Raw genomic sequence first — 15,877 nt, forward strand, 5'->3', positions numbered from 1 at the left:
TTAGAGATACATTTTATTTTTTTCTAGCTCTATGAAATAGTTTTTGGCAATCTGATATGGTACTGAATAAATAAATTAGTTTAGGTAGAATTGTCATTTTTAACCTAATGGTTCCACCTCTCAATGAGCAATTAGTATTTCTCCAATAGTGTAGATCATCTTTACTTGTGTGAAAGGTGTTTTATAATTGTGTTCATATAGTTCCTGTATTTCTCTTGGCAGATAGACCCTGAAATATGCTCTATTGAGCACAGTGATTTTAAATGGAATTTCTCTTTCTATCTCTTGCTGCTGAATTTCCTTGGTAGTATATAGAAATGCTGAAAATTTAAGTTGGTTTATTTTATTTCCTATAACTTTGCTGAAGTTGTTCATTATTTCAACTAGTTTTATTTAATTGATTCCCTAGGATTCTCTAAGTATACCATCATATCATGTGCACAAAGTGACATTTTTGTTTCTTCATTGCTTGTTCTAGTTCCTTGAATTTCTTTTTTTTTTCTTATTGCCTCAGCTAGAATTTCTAGCACAATACTGAATAACACTGATCGTAATGGACATCCTTACCTCATCCCTTATCTTAATGGGAAGGCCTCTAGCTTACGTCTATTATAGTAATGCTTTAGACAGATGGTTTTAGGTAGATGCTCCTTATTTTTAAGGGAAGTTCCATTCACTCCTATGCTTACTAGTCTTTTTTTTTTTTAATTAGAAATGAGTGTTGGATCTGTATTTATGTCCCTTGTTTGTTGTATCTTGCTGGAGAGAACCATGATTTTTATTGTTTGTTTTTTTTTTCCTATTGAGATGGTTATTTATCCTGATAGTTTCTTTTTCTAAAATTGAACCAGCCCTGCGTTTAAGGAATAATCCCACCTAGTTATAGTATATGATCCTTGTGATGTGTTATTATAATCTCCTTACTAATGTTTTATTTAAACTTTTTGCCTCAATATTCATTAAAGAAATTGATCTACAGTTTTCTTTCTCTGTTCTTACTCTCATTGGCTTAGGCATCAGCACTATATTTGTGTTGTGAAAGGAATTTGGTAGGACTCCTTTTTTGCCTACTTTTCCAAATATTCTATTTAGTATTGGAATTAATTGTTCCTTAAAAGTTTGGTAGAGTTAACTTGTGAATCCATCTAGTCCTGTGGATTTTTCCTTAGGGAGTTCGTTGATGGTTTGTTCAATTTCTTTTTCTAAGATGGGGTTATTTAAGCATTCATTTTCCTCTTCTGTTAATTTGGGCAATTTATATTTCTTCTAAATATTCATCCATTTCACTTAGATTTTCAAATTTATTGACATATTATAGGGCAAAACAGCTCCAAATAATTGCTTTAATTTCTTCTTCATTAGTATCATCCTTTTTCATTTTTTATATTAAGTAATTTGGTGGGTTTTTTCTTGTCTTAATCAAATCAGTCCTTTTCTATTATACTGGGTTGTTTCATAAAGTGAATTCCTAGTTTTACTTATTAGTTCAATGAGTTTCTTGCTTTCAATTTTATTTCTCTTTCCACTGATTTCAGGATTTTCAGCTTGGTGTTTGGGATTTTTAAAAATTTTTCCTAGATTTTTTTAATGGCATACTCAATTCATTAATCTGATTTTTCTTTACTTTATTAATGTAATAAACATTTAGATATATAATTTTCCCCCAAAGTACTAGTTTGGTTGCATCCCATAAATTTTGACAAGTTTTCTCATTTTTGTCATTCTATTTGATAAAATTATTGATTGTTTCTCTGATTTGTTCTTTCACCTATTCATTCTTTAAGACTAGATTATTTAGTTTCCAATTAATTTTTAGTCTATGTTTCCATGGCCTTTTACTGAACCTTTATTAAGTGTATTTTTAATACATGATTATCTGAAGAGGATCCATTAAATATTTCTGCATCAGTTTGGGAAATTTTTATAGCCTAATATATAGTCAGTCTTTGTGAAGGCAGCATGTACAAAGTGTGAAAAAGATATTATCCTTTCTATTCCCATTCATTTGCCCAAAAAGTCTATTATATCTAACTTTTCTAAAATCCTATTCTTCTCCTTAACTTCTTTCTTGTTTATTTTTTTTGCTAGATTTATTTAGTTCTGAAAAGAAAATGTTGAATTCCTCTACAGTATATCTTTACTATTTCCTCCTATAACTCATTTAAATATTCTATTAAAAATTTGAACAGTGTGCCATGCAAAACAATGTATATTTAGTATTGATATTACTTCACTGTCTAGGATACATTTTAGCAGTGCAATTTCCCTCTTTATGTCTGATTAGATTGACTTTTGTTTTTATTTTCTGTGGTCATAATTACTAGCTCTGCTTTTTTTTTTAATCACAGCTGAAGCATAATAGATCTTTCTCTGCCCCCTTATTTTTACTCTGCCTGTGTCTCTCTGTTTCAAATATGTTTCCTGTAAACAACGTATTATAAGATTCGGATTTTTAATTGACTCTACCATAAGGTTCCTTTTTGTCAGTGAGTTCATTCCATTCACTTAATTCAATTATCATTACTATGCATTTCCCCTGTATCCTATTTTCTCCATCTATGTCTCTCTGTCTCTGTCTGTCTGTGTATATGACTTCAAAGGTTTGTTTTGCTTCTGATTACTGCCTCCTTAATCTGCCCTCTCTTTTATCAGCACTTGCCCAACCTCCCTCCACCCTCCCACCCATATCTTTCCCATCCTACTTCCCATTTGAGTCAGATTTCTATATCCAACTGAGTATATTATTCCCTTTTTTTAGCTAATTCTGATGAGAGTCAATTTGAGCATAACTTCACACTCATTTCCCTTCCATTTTAAAAGCTCTTTATTGTGTGCCTCTTTTATTTGATATATTTTTTTTCCTGTTCTTCCTCTTACTTTACCTACTCTCAGAAGTACATTCTTTTTTCTCACCTTTTATTTTTTTAAATCATCCCATCATGGTCAATTCATACCTGTTCCCTCTATCAATCAATGAATTACTCCTTCTAACTACCCTAGAAATTATCAAGTATAAGTTACAAGTATCATCTTCCCATTTAAGAATGTATGCCTTATTGAGTACCTTATGATTTTTCTTTATGTTTACCCTGTTATGCTTCTTTTGAGTCTTGTATTTGAAATTCAGGTTTTCTAATCAGCCTTGGTATGTTCATCAGGAATTCTTGAAAGTCCTTTACTTCAGTAAATGCTCCCCCCCTTTAATTTCCTCTCAGAAGAATTATACTCAATTCTGCTAGGAAGGTGATTCTTGCTTGTAATCCTAGCTCCTTTGCCTTCCAGAATACCATATTCCAAGCCCTATGCTTCTTTTAATGTAGAAGCTGCTAAATCCTGTGAGAACTTGACTGTAATTCCATTATATATAAATTGTATCTTTCTAACTCCTTGAAACATTTTCTCCTTGACCTGGGAGCTCTGAAAATTTCATTAAATATTCCTGGGAGTTTTCATTTTGGAGTCTCTTTCAGAAGGTGGATTCTTTTCATTTCTATTTTACCTTTTAGGTATTTTTCTGTTTCTAGGATATCAGGACAGTTTACTTTGATAATATCTGGAAAAATGATGTCTACCTTTTTATTTATTATTGTAGTTTTCAAGTAGTCCAATAATTTTTAAATTAACTCTCCTTGATTTAGTTTTCAAGTTAATTGTTTTTGCAATGGGATGTTTCTCATTTTCTTCTACATTTGCTCTCATTCTTTTCATTTTGTTTTGTTGTTTCTTAATGTCTCTTGGAGTCATTAGCTTCTACTTGTCCAATTATAATTTTTAAAGAATTATTTTATTCAGAGAGTTTTTGTACCTTCTTTTTCTATTTGAGCAATTCTGCTTTTTAAGAAATTCCTCCTTTCAATGGGTTTTTGTGCATCTTTTAGCATTTGGCAAATTCTGTGGGGATTTTTTAAGTGTTTTCTTTAATTTTTTCATTTATCAGGCTATTTACTTTCTTTTCATAATTTTCTTACATTCATTCTTATTTCTTTCTCCAATTTTTCTTCCTACTTCTCTTATTTCATTTAAAAAACATATTTGAGCTATTCCAGGAATTCTTATTGAACTTGTGTCTGATTCACTTTTTTTTTTATTTTGTGCTTCTAAATATTTTGAAATCCTTATCTTTTTTCTGAGTTTGTTATGATCTTTCCCTGTCAGCCTAATAGCTGTTTATGGTCAGATTCTTTGTTTGCTTGCTTACTCATTTTTCCATTCTATTCCTTGACTTTTCTAACTTTTAGGGGTTTTTGATTGTTTGGGGGGTTTTTTGTGCTATTGTTTTCAGAGCTAGTTCTTGGGAATGTAAGTTTCTGGTGCTCCTAAGGTAGTATGATCAAAGGAAAGGGAGTTTCCTGATTTGCGTTCTAGTCTTTGCCCAAGAAGGGACCTTGTTCTCCTTAAGCCAATGCTAGAACTTTTTTTTTTCCAATTTATTTGTTTTTAGTTTTCAACATTCGCTTCCTTAAGTCTTAAATTTTCTCTCCCTTCCTCTCCGCTACCTCCCCAAGACAGAAAGCAATCTAATATGGGCTCTATACAAGTAGAGAAACCATGAGAAAGAAAAAACAAAACAAAACATAAAAGAAAATAGTCTGCTTCACTCTGCATTCCAACTCCATAGCTCTTTCTCTGGATGTGGATGACATTTTCAATCATGAGTCCTTTGCAATTGTTTTAGGTCCTTATATTGCTGAGAAGGATAAGTCCATCAAAATCAGTCATCGTACACTGTGGCTCTTTCTGTGAAAAATGTTCTCCTAGTTCTACTCACTTCACTCAGCATCAGTTCATATAAGTCTTTCCGGGATTTTCTGAAGTGTGCCTATTCATCATTTCTTATAGCACAATAGTATTCCATTACATTCATGTACCACAACTTATTCAGCCATTCCCCAATTGATGGGCATTCCCTCAGTTTCCAATTCTTTGCCGCCACAGAAAGAACTGCTATAAACAGTTGTGTACATGTGGGTCTTTTTCACATTTTTATGATCTCTTTAATACGCAGACCTGGAAGTGGTATTACTGGGTCAAAGGGTATGCACAATTTTATAACCCTTTGGGCGTAGTTCCAAATTGCTCTCCAGAATGGTTGGATCAGTTAACAATTCCACCAACACTGCATTAGTGTTCCAATTTTCCCAACATCTTTTCCAACATCTATCATTCCCTGTTTTGTCACATTAGTCAATCTGATAGGTGTGATATGGTATCTCAGAGTTATTTTGATTTGCATTTCTACAATCAGTAGTGATTGATAGCATTTTTAAAAAAATATGACTACAGATAGCTTTAACTTCATCTGAATTTAGGGAATGACTTGTATTCTTATAGATTTGACTCAGTTCTCTATATATTTTAGAAATGAGACCTTTATCAGAGATACTGGTTGTAAAAATTGTTTCCCAGTTTTCTGCTTCTCTTCTAAACCTGATGCATTGGATTTGTTTGTGCAAAAACTTTTCAATTCAATGTAATCAATATTATCCATTTTGCATTTAATAATGTTCCCTATCTCTTGTTTGGTCATAAATTCTTCCCTTCTCCATAGATCTGACTGGTAAACTATTCCTTGCTCTCCTTGTCTGGCTATAGTATCAGTCTTAATATCTAAATTATGTGTGTATTTTGACTCTATCTTGGTTTAGGGTATAAGATGTTGGTCTATGCCTAGTTTCTGCCATACTATTTTTCATTTTTTTCAGCAGTTTTTGTTGAATAGTGAATTCTTATCCCAGAAGCTAGAGTCTTTGGTTTATCAAATAGGAGATTACTGTAGTCAGTAACTGTTACATCTTATGCACCTGGTATATTCTACTGATCCACCACTCTATTTCTTAGACAGTACCAAGTAGTTTTGATGATTACTGCTTTATAATACAATTTAAGATCTGGTACAGTAGGTCAACATCTCCTTGAATTTCTTTTCATTGCTTTTCTTCATATTCTGTACCCTTTGTTATTCCAGATTAATTTTGTTATTGTTTTTTCTGGCTCTTTAATTTTTTTGGTAATTTGGTACAGTCCTGAATAAATAATTTAGGTAGAATTGTCATTTTTATTATATTACCTCTACCTATCCATGATCAACTGATATTTTCCCAATTATTTAGGTATCACTTTATTGCATGAAAAGTATTTTGTAATTGTGTTCATATAGTTCCTGGGTTTCTTTTGAAAGTTAAGATTCCCAAATATTATATAACTTAACAGTAACTTTAAATAGAATCTCTCTTTTTATCTCTTACTGCTGTTTACCATTTCTTGTTCAAGAGTCTGTTGTTTCTGACCACTACTTCCTTTAATTTACCCTCCTTTTCTCCCTCCCCCCACTTTTAAAAATCTTTTTCATGCCTACTTTTTGGCTGGATAGGATATATTTCTACACATAACTATGTATGTAATTGTATTTATATTCTTTTCTCCTTGAGCTGGTTCACATGAGAATGAAGATAACTGCCTGCTATCCTCTCATTCCTCCTTCTATTTTATAAATTCTTCCTTGTCTACCTTATTTATGTGAGATATTTTTCCCATTCTTCCTCTCACTTCCCCCCTCTGAGTTCAAGCATCTTTCTCAAACTTCTATTCTTCTTTTGAGATTTTCCCAACATAATATAATCACATCTATGCCCTGAGTCTAAACAGACTCACTGAAATGGTTTAGTAGTAATAAAGTTCTGAGAGGTTAAATCTTCCCATATATGAATGTGAGCAATTAAACATTGTTTTGTCTCTTATGATTTCTGACTCATTTACATTTTGATACCTCACTTGAGTCTTGAGTTTAAATGTTAAATTTTCCATTCTGTTCTTATCATGAAAGTTGGACAATTTTCTATTTCATTAAATGCTCGTTTTCCCCCTACAGAATTATATTAAGTTTTCTGGGGAGGTTGTTGTTGGTTGTGACATTGTTACTTTGCCTTCTGGTTCTAAGATAGCTAGATGGTTTTCCTTTATAATTTCTTTTTATTTAATCAACCCTAGTCAAATCTTACTCAGTGTCTTATGTGTGTCAGGATCTGTGTGAGGACCTGGGGCAACCAGGAAAAAGAAGCAGATTAGGAGAGTGTCTGTCACCAAGATTTGGCCAAATTGGGCAAATTGCTTCCCCCTATCTTTTTTTTTTTTCAGTTTCTAATGCCAGGATTTGGCTTTAGGGATGGGAGGGTATATTTGGGAACCAAAAGTGTGAGGTAGCCCTGCCTTCTAGAAGTTTTCTGCCCAAGGTAGAAAACAAAGGACCCAGAGAGAGTTCTGAAACACTGGTGTGATATTTTGGAGAAGGCAAGAAACATGTTCCAAGAATGCTGCTGGGGAAAAACAGCCTCATCCATCAGAACGAGACCTTACAAGAGAAGGAGGGCCTGAGGGTGATTGAGGGATTTTCAAAACTTAGGTCCATAGCTTGAGTAAAGGCCTGGAGTGGGGGCAAGATAAGGAAGGGAGCAAGGAGAGGAAACCATGGATACCACTATGGAGGAAGCTCTATTAAGAAACAAGGCAAGAAAGTGAGATGGCAGCCAGACTGATGAGGGCCTCAAAGGCTAATCAGAGGATAAAGCTTATCCCAGGGGCAACAGAGAATGATGGAAGTTTCTGGAGCAAGGCCAGAGACATGGTAGGATTTGAGCTGGAAGAAGATGATTTTGGTTGGTGAGTAGAGGAATAAGGTGTGAGTGAGACTAGATAATCCTGTTGAAATGCATTCAGGACCTAGCCAGTGAGTGGAGAGTAGATGTACAAGAGAGACATAGTGCAGTTAGAAACAAAAAGACTTGGCAACAGATATGGGGGGCAGGAGTGGTAAGAGAATGACTCCTAGGTTGTAAGCCTGAGGGTTTTGCAGGATAGTATTGTCCTCTACTGCAATAGGGAAGGTAGGAAGGTGGGAGGGTTAGGGGGAAAGATTATGAGTTCTGATTCAGATATGTTGAGTTTAAGATGTCTACTGGGCATCTAATTTGGGATGCCTGAAAGACATTTGGAGATGGGAGACCAATATCCAGGGTAAGCAAACAGTTTGGGGTAGGATCAGCAGATTTGGAAATCATTAGCATTGAGACATTAATTAAATCTATGGAAGGGGATAAGATTACCAAGTGAATTAATATAGAGGGAGAAAAGAAGAGGTCCTGAGGGACACCTACAGTTAAAAGGTGTGATCCCAAGGAAGACCCAGAGAAGAAGACTGAGAAGGAACAGTAAGACAGGCAGGAGAATCAGGAGAAAATAGTGTCCCCAAAACCTAGAAAGAAGAGAATATCAAGGAGAGAGTGATCAACAACATCAAAAGCTGCAGAAAGGTCAAAATGAATGAGGATTGAGAAAAGGTCATTGGATTTAACAACTAAGAGATCATTGATTACTCTGGAGAGAACAGTTTCAGTGAAATGATGAGGTCAAAAGCCAAATTATAAAGGGTTAAAAGGGTAGGAGAAGAGAAAGTGGAGGCAACTTCAGCTTGTTCTAGGAGTATGATGGTAAGAAGGAATAAAGTAATTACAGGACAATGTTTTGATGGTCTGGACATTAGCCCCTGAACAGTGTTCTTCAAGGCTGGTGGAACCCTGGATGTCTGTAGAGGCAGCAGATAAGGAAGCAGTGGATGATGAGAGTCTGGGGACCTCTGAGCATGGATGGGGCAACCTGGGGAGGAGTCTGAATATGGCACAGTAAGCATCTGTGACCTACATGGAGGTTTTTGTTTTAAGGAAAGTGCATGGGAAGCAAGACCTTAGGGCACAGAGTTATAGTAGATAGTATAATCCCCTGACTGAACAGGAAAGATGGTCAGAATGCAAATTCTGTGTACAGTAGCACGACCAGCAGATAGGATGGCATGGCTGGCAAGGAAGCAGAGAAGACTCCTATATAATTTCTTGAAATATGATGTCAAGATTATTTTTGTGCATGATTTTCAAGTATCTCCTCTTGATTTATTTTTAATTACTTGAGTTTTTTCTGAGATCGTTCATATTTCTTCTATTTTTTCAGTGTTTTGTTTTGTTACTGTCGTTTCCTGAAGCCTCATGAAGTCATTAGTTTCCAGTTGGCTATTTCTAATTTTTTAAGGAATTATTTTACATTTTCATCTTTCTTTGAGACTTTGCTTACGGATATTTTCAAATCATTGTGGTCTGTTGTGTCTTACATTTCCCTTTCACTATAGTAGCTTTTTATGATCAGGTTCTTTTACTATAATTGTTTTGCTCATTTTTCTTGCTTACTTATTAATTTTGACCTTTGTTAGTTTTGGACTCTGTTCAACTCAGGGGTAGTGAGGGGAGTGATTGGCCTGAGTTTCTGTCTTTTATTTCCTTCTGGCCTTTTCTATCTCATTTCAGTGCTTCCAAAATCATGTGATATTAAAAAAAGGTCTATTTATTCACCTGTTCTGCCCTCTACAAATTCCTGACCCAATCTGAGTCTACTGTTTTGTATGTGGTTGAGTATGAATCAACTGCTGCTGGATTCAATAACCATTAGAAGGAAGGAGGTTCTGTACATTAAGAACACTTGAACAGCTGATGACCCATTGGTTTTACTCTCCTGTCCTGGTTTACGTGGAGAATTGAAGTTTAGAATTGAGTCCACACTTTTTTCTTGGACTCAAAGCAATGTTTCTGCTACTGGTTTCTTGCTCCTTATGGAGACAGAGAGTCCCTGCTCCCTTGGGACTGTGATCACTCCTCTCTGCCTAGAACTGTGACCCAGAGCAGGGTAATTAGAAACAGAGCTGTGATGTGGGACCCATTCCTGCTTCCAGTGCTAGTATCAGTCTTCTGAGATCTCTCTGCCCAGGTGTTCCCAGACAGTGGTCTGCTCCTCACCATTACTACCACCACAGTCTACTGCTCCTACTGTTCTGGCCATTGGCTAAAGACGTCTGTGTTTACCATCTCAAGCTGCCCAGGGCTGGGGGAAAATGATACCTGTGAATTTTCTTGGATTTTCTCATCAGAATGTGTTTGGCACACATTCTTTTTTCAAACTTTTATACATTTTTAGTTAAAGTTTTGAATTCCAAATTCAATCTATCCCTCCCTTCTTTCCCTAAGATAGTAAACAATAAGATAGAGATAATACATGTGCAATTATATAAAACATTTCCATATTATTGATTTTGTATAAGAAGACTCACATAAAAGAAAAAATGTAAGAAAGTGAAAAATAGCATGCTTCAGTCTGTATTCAATCAATCAATATATGAATCAATATTAGTCCTTTCTCTGGAGGTAAATAGGATGTTTCATCATTAGTCCTTTGAGATTGTCCTTAGATCATTCTGTTGCTGAGAATAGCTGTCATTCTTCATTGAATATATTGAACAATATTGCTCTTCATTGAACAATATTGCTCTTACTGTATACAAAGTTCTCCTGGTTCTGTGCACCTCATTCACTATCAGTTCATGTAAGTCGTTCTGAGTTTTTCTGAAATCATCCTGCCCATTGTATCTAACAGCTCACTGATATCCCATTATAATCACATACCACAGCTTGTTTCATCATTCCCCAATTGATGGGCATCCCATCCCCGTCAATTTCTAATTCTTTGCCCATGCAAAAAGAGATGCTATAAGTGTTTTTGCACTCGTGGATCATTTCCCCTTTTTTATGAGCTCTTTGGAATACAGACTTAGTAGTGGTATTGCCAGATCAAAGGGTATGTGCAGTTTTATGGCCCTGTGGGCAGAGTTCCAAATTGCTTTCCAGAAAGGTTAGATTAGTTCACAACTTCACTAACAGTGCAATAGTGTCCCAGTTTTCCCATATCACTTACAACATCTTTCTTTTTAGTCATATTAGCCAGTCTGATAGGTGTGAAGTGGTACCTTAGAGTGATTTAATTTGCATTTTTCTAGTCAATAGTGATTTAGAGCGTTTCTTCTTATGACTATAGATAACTTTGATTTCTTTGTCTGAAACCTGAAAGCATTTTCTACACTGTTGTGAAAGGATGTATTGGGAAAAATGGTGTTACTCCAAAATCAAACCTTTAATGAGTAATAAATACCAATACTACAGAAAATGTTCTTTAAAAATGAGAAAGAATACTTCCACCAAAATTTTTTTCCTTTCAGACCAATAGTGCTAATAACTAAATCAGAAAAGGATAAATCAAAGCAGATCAATCAATATCATTAGCAAATAGCATTAAAAATTTAAATGATAACTGGGCAAACAGACTACAACAATTTATACAAGAACTCATTATTATGACCAAGTTGTGATTTGTCAAATATGCAAGACTATTCCAAAAAAAAAAGGAACACAATTTCTATCTAATAAAAATGTCTGAGTCAATAATAGAAAAATATATAATTTAAAATTACTATTAAATCCATAAATTTTGGGGACTCAATCTACCAAGCATGCAATATTTGTATAGCCTCAATAGCAAGGTGTTTCTTAAAGACAAAAATAAGAAATTGAATAGCTGGTGGAATATTCATTGCCCATGACTGGGCCATGCCAATATAATATTAATGAGACTACCACTAAACTTAATTTACAATTTTAATGCTATGCTAATCAAACTGCTAAAGGGGCACTTTTCAGTGTTAAATGAAATAATAGATTAACAAAACAATTGTATTAAGGTGAGAGAAGTAAAGCAAATCTATGAATAGGAGATGAAATCTTATAGTAGACACCATAGATAATTCTTTTTACATTAAATTGAAAAGTTTATGCATGAATAAAATTAATGCATGTAGGATAAGAATGTAAGCATCCAACTAAGATAAGTAATTTTATCCCATTTCTTGGATAAGAATTTGGTATCTAATATATGGATGCAAATCATAAGACAAAAAGTTATTTCCCAATATGTAAATGGTTAAACAATAGCAAGAGTTATCAGAAGAAGAATTTCATAGTATTAACAACATAATGAAAGAACAATCCTATTCATTAATAAAGAAAGAAATTTAAATTAAAAAATGCAGTTTTACCTTGTACCTTGGTAAATTGGTACAATTGACAAAAGGTGAAAATAATCAATGTTGAAAGAGTTGTGGAGAGATCACACTGATGCATTATTAATAGAACTGTGATTTATTACAAACATTTTGGAAAGCTACTTGAAATTATGCAAATAAAGTGGACTGAGGCGCAAAGGCTGTTACTTTATCCTCAGGGCATCAATGCTGAGAGCTACCTTCAAAATTGGGTAGAGACTCCTGGATCTCACATGGTTTGGGGATTAATCTGTATCACCTAAAAACAAAAGAAAAAACAGTGAAGCAAAAGTCAGGGCTCATATTAATAGGCACATTTTGATTTCAGAAGCAGAGACCCTAAGGCCTCTCCCATTATAGATTTTTATCTGTTTTCTCACTGGACACCATCAGACAAGAGGAATTCCCTTGAAGAGAAGAGTGAAAAATACTTTTAAATATGCTCTCAGTTCCATTTTCAAAGTCATAGCCAATTAAAGAGGTACTTAGTTACTGCATGCTTACCAGACTGGAACAACCCTCAGAGTGTCTGTGCATTCTCTAGATCTATCTAATGAACTTAGGTTACATGTCATGACAACTCTTCTGGAAGCAGTAGTCTTTCCAGCCTCTTCTACAGAGAGTATTCTCTGCTCGTAAGGGCTCACAATCCTTAAGAGCATAATCCATACATGTGGATATGTTTACATATACACACATATATATTTACATGTGTGTGCATATAAAGATGTGTTTATGCATATCTATAAAATGGATTCTTAACACTTTTATTTTTCTTCATGTATAGCTAATATTTCCCTCCAAAACTTCACCTCCATTACCATATAGTTTGGAAGTGAGCCTTAGTAATGAGGTGATATCAGACTAGAAAGGATTTAAATATGGACCCATTTATCATCAATCATTTAGCTAGCAGATGTTTATTAAGCCCTTTCTATATACTACTAGGAATGTGAAGAAATCAAAATAAAAACTTCCAATCCTTAGGAAACACACATCACTTGGGGAGACACTACAGAATAACTATATACATAGAGAGCATGTTAATTTTAAATAGGAGATAATCTCCTATTGAATAAACCTTCAATGTATGTTGGGGAATGGTAGGAGGAACCAGGAAATTGCTGCAGCAGGAAAGATATGAACTGAATATTGAAGGAAGCCAGGAGGCAGAGCAGAGGAGGGAAAGAATGACAAGCATTGGGGACAATTGGTGAAAAGGCATGATGTCTGGAGATGACATTCAAGTAATGTTCAAGAAACACTAGGTAGGTCTGTGTAGCTGTATTGCAGACTACATGGAAAGAAGGAAAGTATAAGAAGTCTGGAAAAATAGAAAGAGAGGATGATTTAAGGAGAGCCAAGATGGTGCACCAAGCAGCACATCACCATAATTCTTCCATATTCACCTCCAAACAACCATAAAGTAGTGCCCCAAAACAAATCCTAGAAAAGAAGAACCAGTGAAAGGACAGAATGAGAAATGAAATGATCATTTAGCCTAAGAAACTTGGAACATCAGCAAGAAAGGTCTATCTCACTAGTATAAAAGGGAAACAAAGTCCAAGACAGGAAGCAGAACAAAATACACAGTAACAGTAATATTACATGATGAACAACTTTGATAAACTTAACTGTTCTCAGCAGTGCAAGGATCTAAGGAAATCCCAAAAGTCTTATGAAGGAAAATGTTATCCACATCCAGAGAAAGAAGAAGGCATAACATTTTCACTTTTTTTTTTTGGTTTTTTCTTTCTCATGGTTTTCCCTTTTTCTTCTGATTTTTCTTTCACAACACGACTAATGGGGAAATATGTTTAACACAATTTGTACAGGTATAACCTATATCAGATTGCTTACTCTCTTGGGAATGAGAGAGGGAAGGAAAGGAGGGAGAAAAAATTGGAACTTAAAATCTTATAAAAGTGAATATCTTTACATGTAATTGGAAAAAAATAAAATATGACTAAGTGAAAAAATAAAGAAAATTTTAAAAATTTAAAATGGAAAGCCAAATATTATCTTGACAGGTAATTGGGGAAAAGATAAAATACTATTAAAAAATAGGTAACAAAAAAGAGAAAAATAGGAAAAAATGAGATTTTAAAGGACTTTAAATTTCAAACTAAGGATTTTACAACTCATCCTAGAAATAAAAGGAAGTCACTAGAGTTTATTGAATAGGAAATTGACATTCTAAGACATATTTTGGGAGAATGAATTTGGCAGCTGAGCAGAGGATTGATTAGAGAAGAGAGAGCCTCAAGGTAGGAAGACTTACAGGAAGCTATTGCTTTAGTCCCGGTGGGGGATGATGAGTGCCTGAAGCAAGTATGTAGTTGGGTGAATGGAATAGAACATATAAAGAGATGCCTCAAAGGTAGCAATAATAATACTTAATGATGGATTTTTTATGGCCATGAAAGTGAAGGAGGAATCAAGCATGATGCTAAGGTTGCAAACCTAGATGATTAGGAGGATGGTAATGTTGGGAAGATGGGGGAGAGTTTGGGAAAGGAAGAGAAGTTCTCTTAGTTCTATAGGTTCACCAGTCTATCCTCCTCACATCCCTCAAACTGTTCTTCATAAGGGATAAGTTTGACCATCTCACTCTCATTAAAAAAAAAAAAACCTCCAGTCACTCCCTGTCACCCCCAGGATCACATGGAAGATCCCCTGTTTGGCTTTCAAAGCGCTTCAAAACCTGTCTCAATTACTATCTTTCCAGTCTTCTTACTCCTTACCCCACCTACTCTGGAGTCTGGTAACGGTGGCCTCCTTGCGATTCCTCACATATGATATCTCCTGACTATGGGCATTTTCATCATTGAAATCCTAAAGAAAGGGAAGAGAATGCCCTTCATCTGTTAGATAATGGCCACCAGGCTATAGATGGTAAGATAAGTTTGAATAGTATGACCCTCAAAGGAAGATAGTTTGCTGAGTGATGGTGGAAACAGTCTGGAATTGGCACGGCATACAAAGGAACATTCCTACTATCTCACTACAAACAGTGATTTTTTTTTGTAGACACTGGGGAGAGAAGAGTAGAAATTCAATCAGTATTAAAAAAGGTGGCCATGGATGTTATAATATCAGAAGGATCTAATGAGTATCTAGAAAAGATTGAATACAAAAGAAAGTTTCTAATTATGAAGTAGTCATTCCAGGGAATACAGTGGAGAGATAAATAGATTCATAGTGAGACACTGGGTTTCTTGTAATTGAGGATAAAGAATGGCATGGTTTTTTTCAGAATGGCTGGAAAGAGGAGAGAAAGACAGGGATCTTAATATACTCAGCATTGAAGAATGAGTTCTAGTAGAGTACTAGTGTTTGAAAAAGGTCCATTGGAGAAGACAGGCAATTAGACTGTCCATGATTTTTATCTTATTGCAGTGGCTGTGCTATGTGCTGTGAGGCCCAGGAAGCCTACATTATAGTAGGTAGGTGCTGGAAAATCTATTTTCTTGGATAGTTTAGTCAGGTTAAAGAAGGTGATATTGAGGAATGAATTTGGTCAGTGAATGGCCTTTGGGAATCTAGAGAAGAACCTAATTTAAAAGCATAGACCAACCGTAGGTGGCTGGAACCAACAGTGACTCAATATTCACTAGGAATTCCCTGGAGGTTTGACAGAGGCCAGCACTAAATGTGTTGTCTGAGAATGAACCTAAGTCATTTGGGCTACAGAATTCTTGGGGTGAGGGAGATATTTTGTCCACAGGAACTCATTAAATTATATGCTAAATCAGGACTTCTTAAACTTTTTTCCACTTGTGACCCCTTCAGCACTTCTTTAACCATGGGTGTCACGACCCCAGAAATCATGGATAGGCTACAGTCTGCATGGATGAAAACCCTAGTGGGTTGAAAAGAGGCTCTTGATATATTGAAGTATAGCCAATATTA

This window comes from Notamacropus eugenii, chromosome 3 (assembly GCF_028372415.1).
Source record: "Notamacropus eugenii isolate mMacEug1 chromosome 3, mMacEug1.pri_v2, whole genome shotgun sequence".
NCBI classification, from domain to species: domain Eukaryota; kingdom Metazoa; phylum Chordata; class Mammalia; order Diprotodontia; family Macropodidae; genus Notamacropus; species Notamacropus eugenii.